Consider the following 8,940-nt stretch of genomic DNA (forward strand, 5'->3'; position numbering starts at 1 on the left):
AGGAAGTTTATTCAACTACTACTAAGAAACATTTGCATGATTATTTAGAACAAAAATTTTTACACACTTATAAGTTTTAGTAAAGTAACATTATAGGGGATTATCTGAGTTGTCATAATCATTTTTTAAAACATTCATGAGCTCAAAAGAAATTTAACACAAGCACTAGGTAGCTCTGAGAGGCTAATCAATATCTAGGGAGCTTGGCTTATGAGACTATTATCAAGTACTATGAATTTTGGTTTTCTGCCATGTAATATGCATATGCACCTGACTTATTCAAGGGAATAATGGAGCAGATTTTGGAGAACCTGGGATTGTGATTGATGCATCGAAGTACCAGAGCAGAATGAGGAGACCAGGCCCAGCTTTAATTATTTCCCCAAAGCAGCTGTTCACCTGTTATAGGGCAGGAGTGTCATTGGCACCATCTCTGTCCTCACCCCACAGATATGGACATAATGCCTCCAGTTGATGTAGCAAAGCTGTTTTGTAGGCTGAGCACCCCTAAAGGAGCCAGTAACCTGCCTGCTGCTATAGAACTACTGAGTCGGTCAGGCTGCCCTCAGCACTCTCACAAAGGGACAGTTACAGTCACTTTATGGAAAGTCTATTTGTATCTCTCTCTCGGGCGTCCTGAGCAGAAGAATTCCTTTCAGGAGTCATTTTCCACTCTGTTCAGGCTTACTGGTAGGCAGAATGAAGAACATCTGGGCGGCCAGTTCAAAAATGATCCTACTACATGCCAGGACTTTTTTTCCCTGAGATTATAAATAATAAAATATAGGCCAAAATAAGGTAAATATGGTTAATGATAATTATAAATGCTTACGAAGTGAAAGATACATTAAACAAAGTTTAAAATTGAAATAAGAGAAAAATAGAAACTGTTTGCAAGTCATATGATAGATGAATAATTTAGTTTTCCTTATATGCAAAGACTGATTATTAATAATCTGTGATAAACAATCCAATTAATATCTGGACAAATGGGCATAGATTTTTCAAGCCTTTCCACTAATAGGTGGACACTGTTCCCCTACTGCTTGCTTCTCGTCTGACTTTGTGACTTGCTTCTACCAGTAGAATATGGTCAAGGTGATGTGATACAAATTCTAAGCAATAGCCTCAAGAGGCATTACGGTGGCTCTTAAACGGCTCTGATCAGCTCTTCTGCTTTTGGAACCAAGGCAATTTATAATGACTCCCAGGTTAGTCTTCTGGCAGAGGAAAGGTATGAGGAAAGGTCATGCTTAAGACCCCAGCTGACATCATGTGGCTGGAAACTTGCTGTAAAGCATGGTAAACCATTCAATCCCTGGCAAACCTCCAGAAGGCCACACCCTTATGAGAATAACTGACGATTGTTTTACACAAAAGCAATTTGCAATGAAATGTAAATAAACAACAAGTCCAGGTATCATGAAAGATTAAGGAAATTCAAATATATATTCATTTTTAAAAAGATATAAAATTCTACTTTCATTAGGCTGGGAAAAATCATTTAAGATTAGAAAATATCTAGTGCCAGCAAATATGTGGAAAATGGGTACACATGCAATTCCCTGGAATATAAATCACTGCAGACTTTGTTGAATCTAGTTTGGTAGGTCTACTACTGCAGTTCTATCCTGTAGAAATAATGGCACAAATTGGTAGAGATTTTTGTAAAGATTCTTGCTGCAATTTAGTAAGGGAATAAAAAAAAAACAGCTCATTCCATAGAATGGGGTTTACCTAACTGATAAAACATCAAAGTGACAAGAACTTATATAAGAGAGTGTATTTTCCTATCATGTAAAATAATTTTAGAGAATTACAGAATTGGTCCAGTGTTGATGCGGCAGCATGATGTTCACTAAGGGAGCACACTCCTCTTGTCTTTCTATCATATTGTCTTCAACATACAACTTACACCTCATGGTGCAAGGTACATGACACATTCATACAATAAATGTTATTTTCTGTGAGTAATGGTGTTAGACAATGGACGAAGTTGGCTCACCCATGCAGATTGTCCTGGGAAGATGTTCAAGAGACATTTCTAGGAAACAAAGGCAAATTGGCAGAATGGTGTGTAGGTATAGACTGATAGAGATAGGTATAGATATACCTTTAGAAATCTTTAAAATAGAAACATGGAGCAAATATCATTTGTGTTTATATTGTGGTAAACTATATAAAATGTATCATAAAATTTATCACTAAGCCATTGAACCATGTGCAATTCAGTAACATATAATACAATCACAGTATTGTGTGACCATCTCCATTATCTACGTTGTCATCATTGCTCAAAAATCTCCATGCTCATTAGTATTCACACCCTATTCCTTCCCTTCCCCTCCCCAGGCCCTGGTGACACTCATCTGTTTTATGCCTCTATAAATTTATTTATTCTGGATATTTCATATAAATGGAATCATACAATATATGGCTTTTGGGGTCTGCCTTCTTTCACTGAGCACAATGTTGCCAAGGTTTATCCACATTGTTGCATCCATCAGAACTTCATTTTATGGCTAAATAATATTCCATTGCATGCATATTCCATATTTTATCTGTTTATCAACTGATAAACATTTAGGTTGTTTCCATCTTTTGCAATTACGAATAGAGTTGTTATGAACATTCTTATACAATTTTTGTTTGAAGACTTCTTTTGATTCATTTGGGTGTACGGCTAGATATGGGATTGCTGTGTTGTATATTAATTCTATGTTTAACTTATTTAGAAACTGGCAAACTGTTTTCCAAAGTGGCTGCACCACTTTACTTTCTATACAGCAACATATAAGGGTTCCAATTTCTGCACACCATTGCTTGTTATTTTCCATTTATATATATATAACGCCACCCTCACTGGTATGAATTGGTATCTCATTGTGGCTTTGATTTGCATTTTCCTAATGACAAACAATGTTGAATATATTTTCATGTGCTTGTTGGTCATTTTACACATCTTCTTTGAGGAAATGTCTATTCAAGCTTTTTTTCCCATTTTTTGATTGGTTGCTTATCCTTTTGTTGTTGTTCTGTAAATGTTCCTTATATCCTGGATGATAAACCTTTATCAAATATACAATTTGTAAACATTTCTCCCATGTTCTGGATTGCTCTTTAATTCTCTTAATAGTATCCCTTGGTGTACATTAGTTTTTAATTTTGGTAAATCCAATATACCTGCTTTATTCTACTGTGACATGTGCTTTTTCAGTGGAATATATTAAAAAAATTGACAAATCCAAGGTCATAAAGATTTAACCCATTTTCTACTATAGTTTTATGGTTTTAGATTTTAGGTTTATGTCTTTGATCCACTTTGTTATGTTTTCTATAAAGTGTGAGGTAAAGTGCCAACTTCATTATTTTGCCTGTAACTATCTAATTATTCCAACAGCATTTGTTGATGAGATTATTTTTTTCCCATTGAGTGGTCTTGGCATGTCAGTGGTCAAAAACATACTGACCTTAGATGTATGACTTTATTTCTGGAGTCTCAATTTTATTCCATTGATCTCTATGTCTCTCTTTATGTTAGTAACACACTGTCTTGAGTACTGTAGTTTTGTAGAAAAATATGAAATTGGGAAATGTGTATCCTAAGCTTACTTCTGCTTTTTGAGATTCTTTTGGCTATCCAGAGTTCCTTGCAATTCCACATGAATTTTAGGATCGATTTTTCCATTTCTGTAAAAAGGGCTGCTGAGTGATAGGGATTACATTGAATCTGTAAAATACTTTGAATAATATTGCCATCCCAACAATATTAAAGCTTCTACTGCATGAACAAAGGATAGCTTTGCATTTACCTTTTTTAATTTCTTCCAGCAATATTTTGTACTTTTCTGTGTGCAGGTTTCATACCACTATGGATAATGTATTCCCAAGTATTTTATTCTTTTTAATATGATTATACACTGAATTGGTTTCTCAATTTTCCTTTCTCATTGTTTGCAGAAAGCAAGCATTCAGACATAGTTACCATTGTGATGGAAAAGGAAGCTCAGAAATGGAGAAAGCTTTTACTTCTTACTTTATATCACAAAATGGACAATGAGATTGTACTATTTTTGCTTAACTTTCTGTGATTTTCTGCATTTTTCATTACAAAACTTTTAAAAACAAGAATTTGCCCACATAAAAACCTTACTGAAGTAAAAATGTTTCAAGATAACAGTCAAAGAGTCCTATATCTTTGTGCTATACTTAAGTCTTAGGGTTATTTTTCAAGGCCAAATCTCCTTTGTTTATTTTTTCCTTTGCAACTGGCAACCTGAAAATAAAGAATCACAGTGAGAGGCAAAAGAGCATTTATTTGGGATTAAAGAGCTGCCATTTTTGGAGCACAGACTGAGGTAGATACCCAAATATTGTTTCTGCTTGTAGGATGAAAGCAGCGGTTTTTATGAGGAAAAGGAAGAAGGCAATTACGTTAAGTCAAAGAAAGAAAAAGAAAGGTTTTCTATGGGTGTTACAGCCTAAGCTACTCCAGGTTATGCATTGATTAACTGCTGATTTTATCCTCAGAAAGACCATGACCATCAGGATGTGATCAGAGTGTCATCTGTTGTTGACTTCTAAAACAATTGCTTAAAACACTTGTGGTTTTGTCCACTGCCCAGAACTGGCCCAGGGCTAGCCCATTTCAAACAGGGCAGGTAAGGCAGTTTCTCTGCAGTGACCTCTCAGACTATGTTTTAAAACGGCTCCAGTCGTGTCCATTTTTCACACAACAAACCTGAGACCCAGTCCTCTTTCCTTTTCGTTCAGTAGTTATGACGTCAGACTCAGTATATTGGGGTCTGTCTTCTCTCTTACTCTTTATATAGCCATTGACTATAATGCCTCAGAGGGGAGGTTAAAATTACTTAAGTTCACATTTACGTAAAAACATTTTCAGTTAATTTTTAACTCAGAGGTTGGTGGAGAGAAAGTTAGAGGCAAGATCGGCTTGCTCGGAGGGACAACTCTGAATGACTCAAAGCATTATTTCAGGAAGGAAACAGTGGAAAGCCTTTGACTTTATATTGCTGCTTTATTTATATTGAATTTATATTGCTGATTTAATAAGAAATTAGAATAGAATCAGAAATAAAAATAAAGCCTCATCTGATGTCTTTCTGTGTTCGCTCCTCTCCTGGTTTTCAGTCAGTTTCCCCTGGTTCCCCCACGATGCAGTGACTTGAGGGATTAATCCCTTTGAGATGTCTTTAATGATCTAAGAGCAGCCAAATCTTATTTTAGGCAGGGTCTGCTCAAGAAGAAAGTCTTTTTCTAACCTGACCGTCCTTTCCCTTTCACTATTATTTCAAACATTCCCAGAAGTTGCCTTTTCCTTTTAAAATTCCTTCCTCTATTCCAGTCTTGATTAAAACAAAGCAAAACATCTATTTTAATTATTTAAAGACTTGTTCCTTTTTCTCCTTTTAAAAGGACCTTCAGCGGTTACTATCCTGTCTGAGAGAGAGAGGGAACAGAGATGGCAACCTGTTGACTAGGATTTTCACAGGAGTTTGAGAGAGTCTGGAGGTTGAGGCCAAGGATGAGAAGCTATTCCAGTGGCCAGGTGATAAACCAAGAGCTTCCTCAGCTACCCAGGCCAAACAATATTCTCCCAGGGTAAGAATTTATGTTTAAATGCTCAAGTCACTAATGCTTTAATTGCTGTGCTTCAGCGTGTGTGTGGATGATGTGTGTCTATGAGAAATAGTAAAACAGTTCCTTTAGCTTTCAAAAATACAAAACAAATATCAGTAGCAATCACAGGAAGGGGATTAATCATAAGCTCTCTTACCTGCCCATCTCCCAAAAAATGGTCTGCCTTGGATCACCTGTTCACGTCCTGCCCAGCTCCTATATTGGACGTTTCTATCTACTTTTGTTTCAGAAATTTGTAAATAATTATATCCACAAACCTAAGGTTGATTTAGAAACAGGATTTCTAAAGTATGGAAAAAGATTTGCCTCTGATAGAATGTTTAAAGGAAATTTTTGTTCACTTATGAACATCAAGTACAAAAGAGTCAAAGTGTCAAGAAATCTGTGGCTTGATAAAAAAAAAAAACAGAAGCAAACCTTAAAAGCTTAGGAGGTGCAGGAGGGCCTCATCTGCTGTGACACTCACCTCCGGCTCTTTCTGTGACATTTGATGTACTCAGAAAAGTGGAGAAATGGTCAATGAATGGTTCCTTTCTGATTCATTGGATACTGACTGGAGAGAGTCCATGTGCAGCTCTCAAATATGCTGCTATAATCAGAAAACAGGAAATGATTCAATAGGAAATTCAAAACTGGCTCCTAGCTTCAGAGGAGTACATTGTATTTTTAAAAACTAATCAAGTACATGTCACCTGAGACATTAGCTGTGTGCATTCACACTTTCCTTCCTTCATTTATTTGCTATCAGGTGAGCAGTGGGTCTTGCCTGTTCTCCACTGCAGGCAATTCCCATGACATTTCTAAGCTGATCAAGGTTATAGACCACAGGAAGAAAAGAGTGATGTAGGAAAAGACATAGTCAGAGACGTAAGTATTTCCTAGTGAGAAGACTGCCAGTGCAGCAAAGCCCATTTGTTCTGGGTTAGGGAAATCACACTGGGGTATTTTGGAAAGGGAAGGTGGGGAAGATAAAGGTTTTGGAACAGCTGTTGGCACGAGAATGAAACAGACAAAGGGAGAAAAAGGATCAAAAAGAGACACTTGTAGAAATTGCATGACTATCTCTAGTCTTTTAATGCTCTCTGGAAGGGAGGTTGTCATAATGAATGAACTTTTAAAATGTTTTTCCAGATAAAGGAATAAATGGCCATACAGTTTCTGACTGGCCCATCCGGAATGGTAATCTAGTTTAATGCATTTATTCTTCACAATGATTATTTAGCTTATGACCTGTTACCCTAAGTAATAAGGGCAATACAGGTAGAGATGTGCATACATGAAAGTTCTTCAAATTCAACCTTGGAGATCTCATCTGAACAAAACAAAACAAAATGAACAAAACAGCAGTAGACTCATAGACACTGAGACACTAGTGGTTATGATGGGGACGGGTTTGGGTGGGAGGTAGAATAAGTGAAAGGCATAAAGAGGCATAAAATCTCAATAATAATATAAATTAGTCACAGGGATGAAAGTACAGCATAGAGAATATAGCTAGTGGTTCTGTAATATCTTCCTATGTTGACAGATAATAACTGCACTATTTGGGGTGAGGATATAATAATGTGGGTAACAACTGAATCACTATGTTATATACTTGAAACTAATATAAGATTGTATATTAACTATACTTCAAAAAAATCATAAAATAAATAAAATATAATATAATTTCTGGGAAAAAAATAAACAAAATGATATCTTTGGATGAATTTGAGATAGTTTGGTATTGAGATATTTTAAAATGAAATTAGCAGAAAAAGACCAAAAAATGAAAATCACTAAAAATTATAAGAAAAAAGCAATGCTCAAGTACCCCAAAAGTAAATGATGAAGACTGTTTCCTGTCACCATATTTTTCCTAGCAGAGATTGAGGGGTAACAAGAAAACAGTTCTAGTAAAACAGTAACCTCTGCAATAATGGGACAATTAGATGTGAAGGCTTTGTTTTTGTTCCATTCATTAGCATAGCTGTCAGGGAATTTTGAAAAGAGGGAGCAATTTTTTAATATTTCTAGTGAATGCAGTTCAGTATGAGAAAAGTATTCCTCAGGCATTTATGGCCCATTACAGTATTAGAGAGTGGAAACATTCAGTAATGTTAGAGTTTCTTATCTCATTTCTATTAAGTCATAGGCAACAGTCCTCAGTGGTTTATTTTGTTCATGCCAAATCTTTTTCATATATACAGTGACAAAAATAAATGATAACAGTATATAACAGCACAGGGTTTGTGTTAATTTACTCCCTTTAAACACATTATGCAGTTTACGTTTTTTTTAAGATAATAAGCAGGAAGCTGCAACTGAAACAGTTATTGAACACAGCTTCCTGCAGCACCCACATTCTATATTTCTGTGCATATACTTAGGCATGGAACCAAATCCATTTATCATCTGAGTAGGTAGGAAAGACCATGTGATGCTGGCAATCAAGGGAATACTTGCAATCCTCTAATACAGTCTTACAGATTTTGGAAAAGGCCCAGAATAGTAATCCACTTGTTCAAAGTACTGTGCCTCTTCTCTGGAGAGTAAAAAGTAGGTGGAATTCTTTTGCAACCATTCTAATAATTTTGATATAAAACCTAAAATCTTATTTCTAATGGATCATGTATGGATCTGAATTGTTTCCAGCTATGCCAGTTCCAGGAGCCAGGAAGTTCATTGGAATGGACTGAACAATATACTTGTGTTGTCTCTCTTTTAGCCACATGTATGAATCAGTTCTTAATTAAAACCTAAGTCAAACTCTCACCTATGATCTGCATGCAAAATTTAATATCCTTAAATAAATCATTAAAAATCTAAAAAATAAAAATACTTTATCTGTAAGATGACAGGCTTGAACTAAATCATTTATGAAATTCTTTATAGCTCTAAAGGTCTGTTACTTTATGGGCCTACTTTATGCAGTGAGTTAATCTCCCCTCCTGCCCTAATTCAGTAATCAGGTTCTTTACTCAAGTGAAATGATTAAAAACTAGCAGTATGAATGCAACCTTTATATGGATGCAAAAGGATACTATTTCAAAAACAAAGGAAATAATTTAGCTACCTTTAGGTTAATAGTTTAAGCATATATATATTTACACTCCTGTAATTTTAATTCATCAAGCAATTATTTATTACTTACCTACTACATGCCACTAAGTGTGCTTGTTGTTGAAGTTCCTAAATGAACAAAATGAACATGAACTTTTGACCTTGAGAAAGCCCTAAAAGACGCTGATTCAGGATTATTACTTCTCCAATGAAATTTTTACAGTGGTAATTGAGAAA

This window comes from Manis javanica, chromosome 2 (assembly GCF_040802235.1).
Source record: "Manis javanica isolate MJ-LG chromosome 2, MJ_LKY, whole genome shotgun sequence".
Lineage (NCBI taxonomy): Eukaryota > Metazoa > Chordata > Mammalia > Pholidota > Manidae > Manis > Manis javanica.